This window comes from Danio aesculapii, chromosome 4, assembly GCF_903798145.1.
Source record: "Danio aesculapii chromosome 4, fDanAes4.1, whole genome shotgun sequence".
NCBI lineage: Eukaryota > Metazoa > Chordata > Actinopteri > Cypriniformes > Danionidae > Danio > Danio aesculapii.
Genome location: NC_079438.1, coordinates 14,576,202 through 14,588,039, shown reverse-complemented (window position 1 = coordinate 14,588,039; position 11,838 = coordinate 14,576,202). Strand labels below are relative to the sequence as shown.

At 43.1% G+C, this 11,838-nt stretch overlaps 4 non-coding genes across 4 annotated transcripts; all 4 read right to left on the bottom strand.

The window, feature by feature from the left end:
• Nucleotides 1-7,546: 7,546 nt before the first annotated feature.
• Nucleotides 7,547-7,620, bottom strand: trnan-guu (transfer RNA asparagine (anticodon GUU)). The gene has a single exon. It is a non-coding gene; the product is annotated as a tRNA-Asn (tRNA).
• A 2,991-nt stretch (nucleotides 7,621-10,611) lies between these two features.
• On the bottom strand, nucleotides 10,612-10,684 carry trnak-cuu (transfer RNA lysine (anticodon CUU)). The gene has a single exon. It is a non-coding gene; the product is annotated as a tRNA-Lys (tRNA).
• Nucleotides 10,685-10,911: 227 nt separating this feature from the next.
• trnan-guu (transfer RNA asparagine (anticodon GUU)) lies at nucleotides 10,912-10,985 on the bottom strand. The gene has a single exon. It is a non-coding gene; the product is annotated as a tRNA-Asn (tRNA).
• A 403-nt stretch (nucleotides 10,986-11,388) lies between these two features.
• Nucleotides 11,389-11,462, bottom strand: trnan-guu (transfer RNA asparagine (anticodon GUU)). The gene has a single exon. It is a non-coding gene; the product is annotated as a tRNA-Asn (tRNA).
• Between the last annotated feature and the right edge of the window lie 376 nt (nucleotides 11,463-11,838).

Genomic DNA, 11,838 nt, shown 5'->3' with positions numbered 1-11,838 from the left:
CTTTAACAATATCATACCATTTGCCTACAGATGGAGGATCTTCCTTGAGCCATTTCTTTGTAATGGCCTTTTTGCTAGTTGTTAGTAGTGTGTTAAGAAGATACACATCATTGTTTGGTATTTCTGCAGAGTAAATTCCCAGGTACATAATTACATTCCAGATTCAATCCCATTATTGCATTTATCTCTTTATTTAAATCTTGCCAATAGGTGTGTATAATATTACAGTGCCAAAATATGTGGAAATGATCTGCCAATACATTTCCACATTTTCTCCAGCATTCACCATTTCTTGATCTCTAGTTTGAAAGTATTTTATTTCAGGTGTTATAAAGAACCTGATTACATTTTTCCAAATAAATTCCCTTCATAAATCTGAATTGTGACCATATGTGTTTCCCAAATAGTTAATCATTCCTCATTTGTTATTATTATATTGGCTTCCCTTTCTCATTTCTGCTTTATATACATTGGTGAGTGTTGGGGAACAATAGTCTGTTACGGAGGGGGAAGAGAGGGAAGAAGGGGGAAGAGAGGGAGGAGAGGAAAAAAGAGAAGAAAAGGAGGGAAAAAAGAGAAAGAAGAGAAGAAAAAGGGGCGAAAGGAAAATATTTTTTCATTTAGATTTTAATAATTTATTTACAGGTAAAAAAAGTTACTCTGTACTATTAATATTTGATTAATACTACATATTTTATTAGCTTTTTTATTTGAAATATATTTGCTTTAAGTACATTTCTGCTAAGTATTTTGCTAAGTATAGAGAAACTACAAACTAGTTTCTTCATTGAAACATTATTTTCTGGACTATTTAATTTTGTGCCTATTTCATTTTTTGAATTATACTATAGCAAAACACAACCAACTAAAGAAACACGCAGAGAAACAGTTAAAATGACCAAACATTTATTTAAAATTAGTCATAGCCAATTATTTACATTTACAATATAATAGCTCAACAGCAGTGCAAACAAGTGCAAAAGAAGAGAAAAAACACACACATAAATAAAGCAACTTACATAAATAAATGTTTCTTGGAATAAATAAAAATAATACAAAATGTGCAAATAAATTAAACAAAAATAAATAACAAAATGAAATAAGCAAAGACAAGTTCAACTGTAAAATAAATGATAAAAACAAATAAATTAGAAATGTACATTTTTTTAAATTATAATTTAAAGTAAAAAAGAAAACTACAAGTAAAACAAAAGACCTGTGAAAATATTTAAATGTCAATATTAAAAATAAACACTTCAGGAAGTGCCCAGGTCTTCTGAAACATTTTTATTATTTTTCTCCTTTTTTAATTCTTTATAACCACTTCTCCTTCGGAAATGCCTCTACAGAGGGGCGGTATTTAATGCCCTTGTACTGGCTGTGTCCAGTCTCCGCTGTTCTAAACTGCCCACATTTCTTACATGTATTATGCTGTACTTTGCGGGTCAGTTTACGAACGGGAGCGACAGCAGTACCAGGGGCAGATGGAATGGCAGGAGGGGCAGAAGGGAGGCCAAACCCAAAAGCCGGTGGAGCAGAAGCCAGCATAGACCCCTGTGAGGCCACTGGCATCAGCATGACCAGTTGAGTCCCTGGTGGTGGAGCAGGAAAAAGTTGCCGTTGGGCTTGCTGGATCTGAGCAGGTGGCAAAGCTGGTGGGTCTGACAAAATGGTTCTTTTTCTTTTAGTTTAGCCTGGCCCACAGTGCTACTGGGCAAGTGGTACTGGTGAGCCGGTGGTGGAGAAGGTGGTGGAGATGGGGGGCACTAATTGGCAGGCAATAGGGGGTCAGCCGCCACAGACAAGCGGCTTGGCAGTTTCAGCCCCTGCATCACAACTGCTGTGTCTTGCTTTTTAACTTTTTTATTATGCCACTGTACCAGGGTGGTGTGACTCACATCCACCAGTTGAAGGTTAGTCTGCTTCATCACTATAGCATTGGCCAGAATGCTGCGCCTGATTTTCCTGTAATCTGCCAGGATGAGATTCCATCTCGACACTGTGCCGGTCCCCTTCTATTTGGGTGATCTATGTATGGCACAGAGCCTGACAAAAATAGTCTCAACCAAGCGACAGCAATCTGGCCACACTGCAAGTGGAGCAGAGGTGGTCAGGGCATGCCTCTTCAAACTCTCCACTCCTGGGGTAAACTCCTGCCTCTTCTTCGGGGACCTAAACCTCCCTGTGTCCAGCTTTGCTTGATGCCTGGCTGCAAACACCACCCTCTGCTTGTCATAGTCCAGCAGGTTCTGCCAAAGAGCAACAATATTGCTCACCTAAGCAGAAAAAGCAGATAATACATGCTAATGAGAAAGCAAAATGTGCAAAAGGTAAGCAAGTATGACAGGTTAAAGAGTGAACAAAGAGTGGGTTTATATTCCTTACCTGCTAGTTGGTGAGGACAAGGGAGGGCTGATTCCTCAGGTCCACAAGATACTCTGCCAGGCTGTCCACTCTGTCCATACCTGGTACACCTGAGCCATCCACCTGTTCAGGCCTTCCAGGAGGTATAGTTGAAAATTCAGTGCATTGGCACTGGTTCCTAGCAGAAAAAAGCAAATTAATAAAAAGGCACAATTTTCTACATTTTAAAAATTATTTAAAAGTTCACACATGTGAGATACCAACCTGGAATGAACCTGTTCAGGTGGCAATGAAAAGACTCCAGGGATGTGGACCCTCTAGCACACCGATACTTTGTCAGAATGACCCCAGACTTTGTGGTGGTGCCTACCTCTATATAGAGTGGCACTCCAGGCACATCCTGGATGCATCTGATATGACGTTTTTGAACACGCCAGATGTGCTCCATGTGCACCTCATCCATTAAGGGCACACCCATAAGCTCCCACCCATTTGCTCCCCTAAGTTCCTGCAGCAGCCTCTCAATCAGGCATATGGTGTCTTCCTCGCCACGTGTCCTCCTGCGGCAGTAACGGCTAAGATCCTTTTTGGTGATGCTTCTGTCCACCATGTCATCACTTATAGATGGCACACCCTCCTGCATCAGCTGTTTTTTTTTTGCCTGCCGCAACAGGCTGAGATCTCCTGCATCCCACTCAAAGATACAGGCGGACAGGCATCCGATAAAGGTGAGGTATAGGGAATGGGCATCAGTGGTGCAGCCCACAGCCAGCCGCCTCATAAAATGCCAGATGTCCAGCCTTATGTGAAGATCTGGCCATTCTCCAAACCTATTCTGCAACTTACTGGTCGCTCCCTCATTTATGCAGCAGCCACATTCCACATAGAGCAGCATTGGGGGTGGAACAGCTCCCTGGCGGTACCGCTCCATGACACCAGCCACCATTCTGTCCAGCCCTGGCCCCTCTTGCACTGTCAGGACACTGCTCAGAATCTGGCCAATCTCATTGCTAATGGAGGTCAACCAGAGCGCTGTCCCCCGTCCATGACCAGCCAGCTTCTTTGTGATCTGGAATTTATAAATGTAGCAAAGCATTTATGTTCGAATTTTATCACAGCCAACAATAATAATATGGCAATATTATAGAATTTAAAAACATTCAAGCCTAACACAGAGTCAGTGATGCATTACCTGTTTGGTAGAATCCACCTTTAATATAGTCCCAAAGATGGATGTGAGGCTGGCCTTAATGTGGTCTAGCCTGGAGAGGATGTCCCTGCCATACACTGAGAGTAGCCAACGACTGGTGGGGATGTCGATGGGCTCTGGAGGCTCCTGGCAGGCCACGGGAAAAAGGCTGGGTCGATCAACAAAGTCAGCACACTCTCCAAGATAGTGTGCCAACCTCTTCAGCCATTCCTCCCCATGGTTTTCTCTCAGCTGCTTCACCAGTCGAGCCGGACTGTTGCCCAATGTCCTGTCCCAAAGCAACCTAATGACACGGATGTCACAGACATACCTGAAATGCGCATTGTTGCTGTAATTAATTGCAGGTAATTATTGGAGGGTCAGTGGTTTGGGTCTACATAACTACCACATTCGCGGACAATCTGACTTGTTGACAGATAGTTCAGAGAACACACAGTGCACCTGAGTGTCTCAGTCAACATCAGGTAGTATCTGTCAATGTCCAGGACCTTTCGAGCCCTCTTGTGGACACCATAACCTGTCAGATTCTTGCCACAAGTTGGGCAGGAGAACTTCACCTTCCACAGGTGGTAGGGTATCCACACCATTAACCGGTGGGTGAAGAACCTGTCAGGTGTTGGTGTCTGGTGGTAAATAAGAGCTGGACCAGGGGGCTCATACCACAGCTGTAAATCTGGCCGCAGCTTGCCAGAGTGAAATATGGTGTTGGCAATCCATCTCTGGTCCTGTACAGGGATGGTTTTGCTCTGTTCACCTGGCAACCAGAACGAAGCTGAGGCCCCAGCAGTTGTTTGATCCTGTTTGGAAGACAGTTTGTGTATAAATAAAGCCGTTAATGTTCAATAAGTTGGTGCTCATATACTCACAGACACTGTCGCAGGACTGAGAGTCCTCACAGTGGATGGAGATGGGCTGGAGGACTTCGTCAAGGAAGGAGAATGGGTGGAGGACTTCCTAGGGGATGGAGACGGAGTAATGGTGCTCACGGTTGATGAAGAAGGGGTGGAGGACTTCACAGGGGACAGAGAATGGGTGGAGGACTTCACAAGGAATGGAGAAGGGGTGGAGGACTTCACAGGGGATGGAGAAAGAGTGGAGGACATCACGGGGAATGGAGAAAGGGTGGAGGATTTCACAGGGGATGGAGAAGGGGTGGAGGACTTCACAGGGGATGGAGAAGGGGTGGAGGATTTCACAGGGGATGGAGAAGGGGTGGAGGATTTCAGAGGAGATGAAGAAGGGGTTCTCACAGTGAATGGAGGAGAGGGGCTTGGGGTCCTTCGTTCTACCAGGTTGGGCCTCAGTGTAGACAACTGGGACCCACCAAAGCGCGACTTGGTGAACTACAAACAGAAACAAATGACACAATACAATTATTTTCTAATTCAATGAAATTACAACCTGCAGGACTATGCTAGATACATTCTGAAGCTAGTGGTATGTACATCCGGTCAAAAACATTCTAAATGGTTTTAAGCAAGCATTAATTACACAGAAAGTATTCACCATTGACAAACTTAGAGAAGGCCTTAGGAAAGACCGTGGCACTGAAGCCTCAGACTGTGCACCAGTGGTGCCAGGAGCAGTGTTTGAAGCCTCAGACTGTGGGCCAATGACGCCATGAGCTGTGTCTAAACCTCAGACTGTGGGCCAGTGGCGCCAGAAGCTGTGTCTGAAGCCTCAGACTGTGGTGGTGCAGCGGGAGCAAAAAAAAAAAAAAATTTAGTGAAAAAGCATAACAGCACTAATAAAAATATATATTTGTTGCATTATCATTAATGCCTTTTTAAATATATCACCTTAGTGGTGTGAAATCCACAATTGCAGGCCCTGGACCCTTCAAAGAGGGTGGTCTGTCCGCGGGCATGCATGGGACATTTCTCAATCTGAAAAGATTTCTAACCTCTGTATTTTTCTTTGAGAAAGCAGCCCTGCATTTCTGTTGTTTTTATGTGCTTTTATTCTTTATTTGTCTGAATACTTTAATTAATCATATCATTATTTAGAAACATTCTTCATGTAATTTAATCACATATTTATTGTTTTTGACATTGTGTACTTATTTTTCTATTCCATGGTTATTTATTTAAGAGTTATTTAGATAAGAGTTTTTAACGTCAAAGCACTGATATTGTTTGCACCATTGCCAACTACATACTACATATAATGTCATGAAGTAAGTAATTTTGCCTTACCTTCTGATAAATGTCATACCACTTCCTCTGTCTTGGAGCTGGTCGATTGCCTGCTCCAGAAGGCCAAACGCCAGAGCTGGCAAAGACTCACAACCTGGCCATCCACTCCCCATCACCCATGGCCTTGTGGCTTTTTGGCTTAGTGCTTATCTGAATTTATCATACAAATGTAAATTAAACTTAACAAGTGCATTAATTACAATACTGTAGTCTGTTGCCTGAAACAAGCGAAAGAAAGATCACATTTCCCAGGTAATTTCTCTGCTATGGTAAAGGGACTAAAAGTCCCTAGTACTAAAAACATATTAATTAATAGAAACATGAAAATATAATTAATTGATCACAACACAACTGTTATAAATAATTGTTACTAAGTATAATGAATATATATTAGCAAAAGACGTGCATTTCTGTTATCAGATGGGTAATAATAACACGATAACACAATAGTAAACATTATAATAAACATTTAGGTTTAAAAGACAGACATTTTTATTATTCACAGTAGAATGACTGTAACACAATAGTTATAAATAACTATAATTCATATAGCTAATTATCATTTAGTAGCAATATCATTTATGGGTACACCATTGTAGTAACAGTTATAAATCATACAAACATAATAAACATTTAGCAACATAAGGCAGGCAATTACACCTTTTAATTTATTCTTACAATTCATATAGCTAATGAACATTTAGCAGAAAAAGCCTATATTTTTGTGTAAACTTTATTTTGTTTTTGGCTAAGAAATACGGGGGGAGGGAGCTGTTGACGCTTCGACAAACATTTTGATAAACACATCCAAACAACTGTATATACAGTATATATGCATGTATATATAGATACAGTTATTAATTTAAAGACACGTTCGAACAAAATCAATGATTTCTGCAAGTGTATCAAAAGTCTGCAATGTTAAACAGGGTGCGGGGTCGTGAACTTTGACACTATGCACAAAAACGTGAACTTAGGGTGACTTTTGTTAAAGTTCTTGTCATAAAATTATAAATCAGCGTTAGGAGGCAAAGACTGACATAACAAAAGACTACAATTGACAAAACAACTTTTATCAGTAGATATAGACGTTGACAAAATAACTTACCTTGATCGGTTATATGATGATGTGCTCTCGTCAGAAGACAGCGGTGTTGTCATTCATTTGCATATGCCGTGACGCGATTGGCTCTCATCCATTCTCACAATGGAGAGCGAGAGCGGCGATTGGCTCCCATCCATTCTCACAATGGAAAGCGAGCGCGAAGATTGGCTCTTATCCATTCTCACAATGGAGAGCGAGCGCAACGATTGGACGAGGAGAGAGACTGAGACAGACGATCCTGATCCAGGTAGCGCCACAGAGACTCAGACACCAACCCAACTGTAGTAGAAACGCTGAACTTTGTCACAATAGGTATGCTCGAAGAATCCAAATGAAAGCTGCCGAAAAGAGAGAGAGAAAGGTAACAGAAACAACCAACGTGGGGCTTGAACCCACATCACTAAGAGTAAGTGTCTCATGCTCTACCGACTCAGCTAGCAGGGTTTGTGAGACACTAGTTCAAGAGCACTGTTTTCATTAATACCTTCCCTACCTGTGTAAAGTTTGAAGCTGTTTTTAAGGCAACTGGAATAAGTAACTTGACCAAACCAGGCACTGGACAACAAACTACTGCTAAATCCTGATGTAATCTTGTAACGCTAGACAGCACGTGGCCCAAGATCTATGTCCAGTGCACGTGTTAGCAGTTGCAAGGCAAAGAAAAGCTTAACTCGTCCCTGGGTGGGCTCGAACCACCAACCTTTCAGTTAACAGCCGAACGCGCTAACCGATTGCGCCACAGAGACTCAGACACCAAATAAACTGTAGTAGAAATACTGAACTTTGTCTTAATAGGTATGCTCGACGTGTGTAAATGAAAGCTGCCGAAAAGAGAGAAAGGTAACAGAAACACCCAACGTGGGGCTCGAACCCACGACCCTGAGATTAAGAGTCTCATGCACTACCGACTGAGCTAGCCGGGCATCTGATATATTAATTCTAGTCACTGTTTTGATCAATACCTTCCCTACATGTGTAAAGTTTGAAGCTGTTTTAAAGTCAACTGAAATAAGTAACTTGGCCAATCCAGGCACTGGACAACAAACTTCTGCTAAATCCTGATGTCAACTTTTAATGCTAGACAGCACGTGGCCCAGGATCTATGCCCAGTGAACGTGTTAGCAGTTGCAAGGCAAAGAAAAGCTTAACTCGTCCCTGGGTGGGCTCAAACCACCAACCTTTTGGTTAACAGCCGAACGCGCTAACCGATTGCGCCACAGAGACTCAGAAACCAATGCAACTGTAGTAGAAATGCTGAACTTTGTCTCACTTGGTCTGCAGGATGAATCCAAATGAAAGCTTCCGAAAAGAGAGAAAGGTAACAGAAACACCCAACGTGGGGCTTGAACCCACATCACTAAGAGTAAGTGTCTCATGCTCTACCGACTCAGCTAGCAGGGTTTGTGAGACACTAGTTCAAGAGCACTGTTTTCATCAATACCTTCCCTACCTGTGTAAAGCTTGATGGTGTTTTTAAGGCAACTGGAATAAAAAATGTCCAAAACAGGCACTGGACAACAAACTACTGCTATATCCTGATGTCATTATATAATGCTAGACAGCACGTGGCTAAGGATAATTGCCCGGTGTACGTGTTAGCAGTTGCAAGGCAGCGAAAGCCTTCGTTCATCCCTGGGTGGGCTCAAACCACCAACCTTTTGGTTTTCAGCCGAACGCGCTAACCGATTGTGCCACAGAGACTCAGCCTAATCATACCAACTGTGGTAGAAACGCTGAACTTTGTCTCAGTAGGTATGCTCGATGAAACCAAATGATAGCTGCCGAAAAGAGAGAGAGAAAGGTAACAGAACTGCCCAATGTGGGGCACAAATTCACAACCATGAGATTAAGAGTCTCATGCTCTACCGACTGAGCTAGCCAGGCTTCTGATACCTTCTTTCTAGTCACTGTTTTGATCATTACCTTCCCTATCTGTGTAAAGATTGATGCTGAGTTTTAGTCAAATGGAATAAATAACTTGGCCAATCCAGGCACTGGACAACAAACTTCTGCTAAATCCTGATGTAATCTTGTAACGCTAGACAGCACGTGGCCCAAGATCTATGCCCAGTGCACGTGTTAGCAGTTGCAAGGCAGAGAAAAGCTTAATTCGCCCCTGGGTGAGCTTGAACAGCCAACCTTTCGGTTAACAGCCAAACACGCTAAGCGATTGCGCCACAGAGACTCAGACACAAATTAAACTGTAGTAGAAATACTGAACTTTGTCTTAATAGGTATGCTCGACGTGTGCAAATGAAAGCTGCCGAAAAGAGAGAGAGAAAGGTAACAGAAACGCCCAACGTGGGGCTCAAACCCACGACCCTGAGATAAAGAGTCTCATGCTCTACCGACTGAGCTAGCAGGGCTTCTGATAAAGTAATTCTAGTCACTGTTTTTATCAATACCTTCCCTACATGTGTAAAGTTTGATGCTGTGTTTTAGTCAAATGGAATAAGTAACTTGGCCAATCCAGGCACTGGACAACAAACTTCTGCTAAATCCTGATGTAATCTTGTAACGCTAGACAGCACGTGGCCCAAGATCTATGCCCAGTGCACGTGTTAGCAGTTGCAAGGCAGAGAAAAGCTTAATTCTCCCCTGGGTGAGCTTGAACAGCCAACCTTTCGGTTAACAGCCAAACACGCTAAGCGATTGCCCCACAGAGACTCAGAAACCAATGAAACTGTAGTAGAAATGCTGAACTTTGTCTCACTTGGTCTGCAAGATGAATCCAAATGAAAGCTGCCGAAAAGAGAGAAAGGTAACAGAAAAAGCCAACGTGGGGCTTGAACCCACATCACTGAGATAAAGAGTCTCACGCTCTACCGACTGAGCTAGCCAGGCTTCTGATACCTTCATTCTAGTCACTGTTTTGATCATTACCTTCCCTACCTGTGTAAAGTTTGATGCTGTGTTTTAGTCAAATGGAATAAGTAACTTGGACAATCCAGGCACTGGACAACAAACTTCTTCTAAATCCTGATGTAATCTTGTAACGCCAGACAGCACGTGGCCCAGGATCTTTGCCCAGTGCACGTGTTAGCAGTTGCAAGGCAGAGAAAAGCTTCATTTGTCCCTGAGTGGGCTTGAACCAGCAACCTTTCATTTAAGAGCCGATTGCACTAACCGATTGTGCCACAGAGACTCAGCCTAATCATACCAACTGTGGTAGAAACGCTGAACTTTGTCTCAGTAGGTATGCTCGATGAATCCAAATGATAGCTGCCGAAAAGAGAGAGAGAAAGGTAACAGAAATGCCCAATGTGGGGCACGAATTCACAACTATGAGATTAAGAGTCTCATGCTCTACCGACTGAGCTAGCCAGGCTTCTGATACCTTCTTTCTAGTCACTGTTTTGATCATTACCTTCCCCATCTGTGTAAAGATTGATGCTGAGTTTTAGTCAAATGGAATAAGTAACTTGGCCAATCCAGGCACTGGACAACAAACTTCTGCTAAATCCTGATGTAATCTTGTAACGCTAGACAGCACGTGGCCCAAGATCTATGCCCAGTGCACGTGTTAGCAGTTGCAAGGCAGAGAAAAGCTTAATTCTCCCATGGGTGAGCTTAAACAACCAACCTTTCGGTTAACAGCCGAACACGCTAAGCGATTGCGCCACAGAGACTCAGACACCAATTAAACTGTAGTAGAAATACTGAACTTTGTCTTAATAGGTATGCTCGACATGTGCAAATGAAAGCTGCCGAAAAGAGAGAGAGAAAGGTAACAGAAATGCCCAACGTGGGGCTCGAACCCACGACCCTGAGATTAAGAGTCTCATGCTCTACCGACTGAGCTAGCCGGGCTTCTGATAAATTAATTCTAGTCACTGTTTTGATCAATACCTTCCCTACCTGTGTAAAGTTTGATGCTGTTTTAAAGTCAACTGAAATAAGTAACTTGGCCAATCCAGGCACTGGACAACAAACTTCTGCTAAATCCTGATGTCAACTTTTAATGCTAGACAGCACGTGGCCCAGGATCTATGCCCAGTGAACGTGTTAGCAGTTGCAAGGCAAAGAAAAGCTTAACTCATCCCTGGGTGGGCTCGAACCACCAACCTTTCGGTTAACAGCCGAACGCGCTAACCGATTGCGCCACAGAGACTCAGAAACCAAAGCAACTGTAGTAGAAATGCTGAACTTTGTCTCACATGGTCTGCAGGATGAATCCAAATGAAAGCTGCCGAAAAGAGAGAAAGGTAACAGAAACACCCAACGTGGGGCTTGAACCCACATCACTAAGAGTAAGTGTCTCATGCTCTACCGACTCAGCTAGCAGGGTTTGTGAGACACTAGTTCAAGAGCACTGTTTTCATCAATACCTTCCCTACCTGTGTAAAGTTTGATGGTGTTTTAAGGCAACTGGAATAAAAAAATGTCCGAATCCAGGCACTGGACAACAAACTTCTGCTAATCCTGATGTCAACTTTTAATGCTAGACAGCACGTGGCCCAGGATCTATGCCCAGGTGACGTGTTAGCAGTTGCAAGGCAAAGAAAAACTTAACTCGTCCCTGGGTGGGCTCGAACCACCAACCTTTCGGTTAACAGCCGAACGCGCTAACCGATTGCGCCACAGAGACTCAGAAACCAACGCAACTGTAGTAGAAATGCTGAACTTTGTCTTAATAGGTATGCTCGAGGTGTGCAAATGAAAGCTGCCGAAAAGAGAGAGAGAAAGGTAACAGAAACGCCCATCGTGGGGCTCAAACCCACGACCCTGAGATTAAGAGTCTCATGCTCTACCGACTGAGCTAGCAGGGCTTCTGATAAAGTAATTCTAGTGACTGTTTTGATCAATACCTTCCCTACATGTGTAAAGTTTGATGCTGTTTTAAAGTCAACTGAAATAAGTAACTTGGCCAATCCAGGCACTGGACAACAAACTTCTGCTAAATCCTGATGTCAACTTTTAATGCTAGACAGCACGTGGCCCAGGATCATTGCCCGGTGCACGTG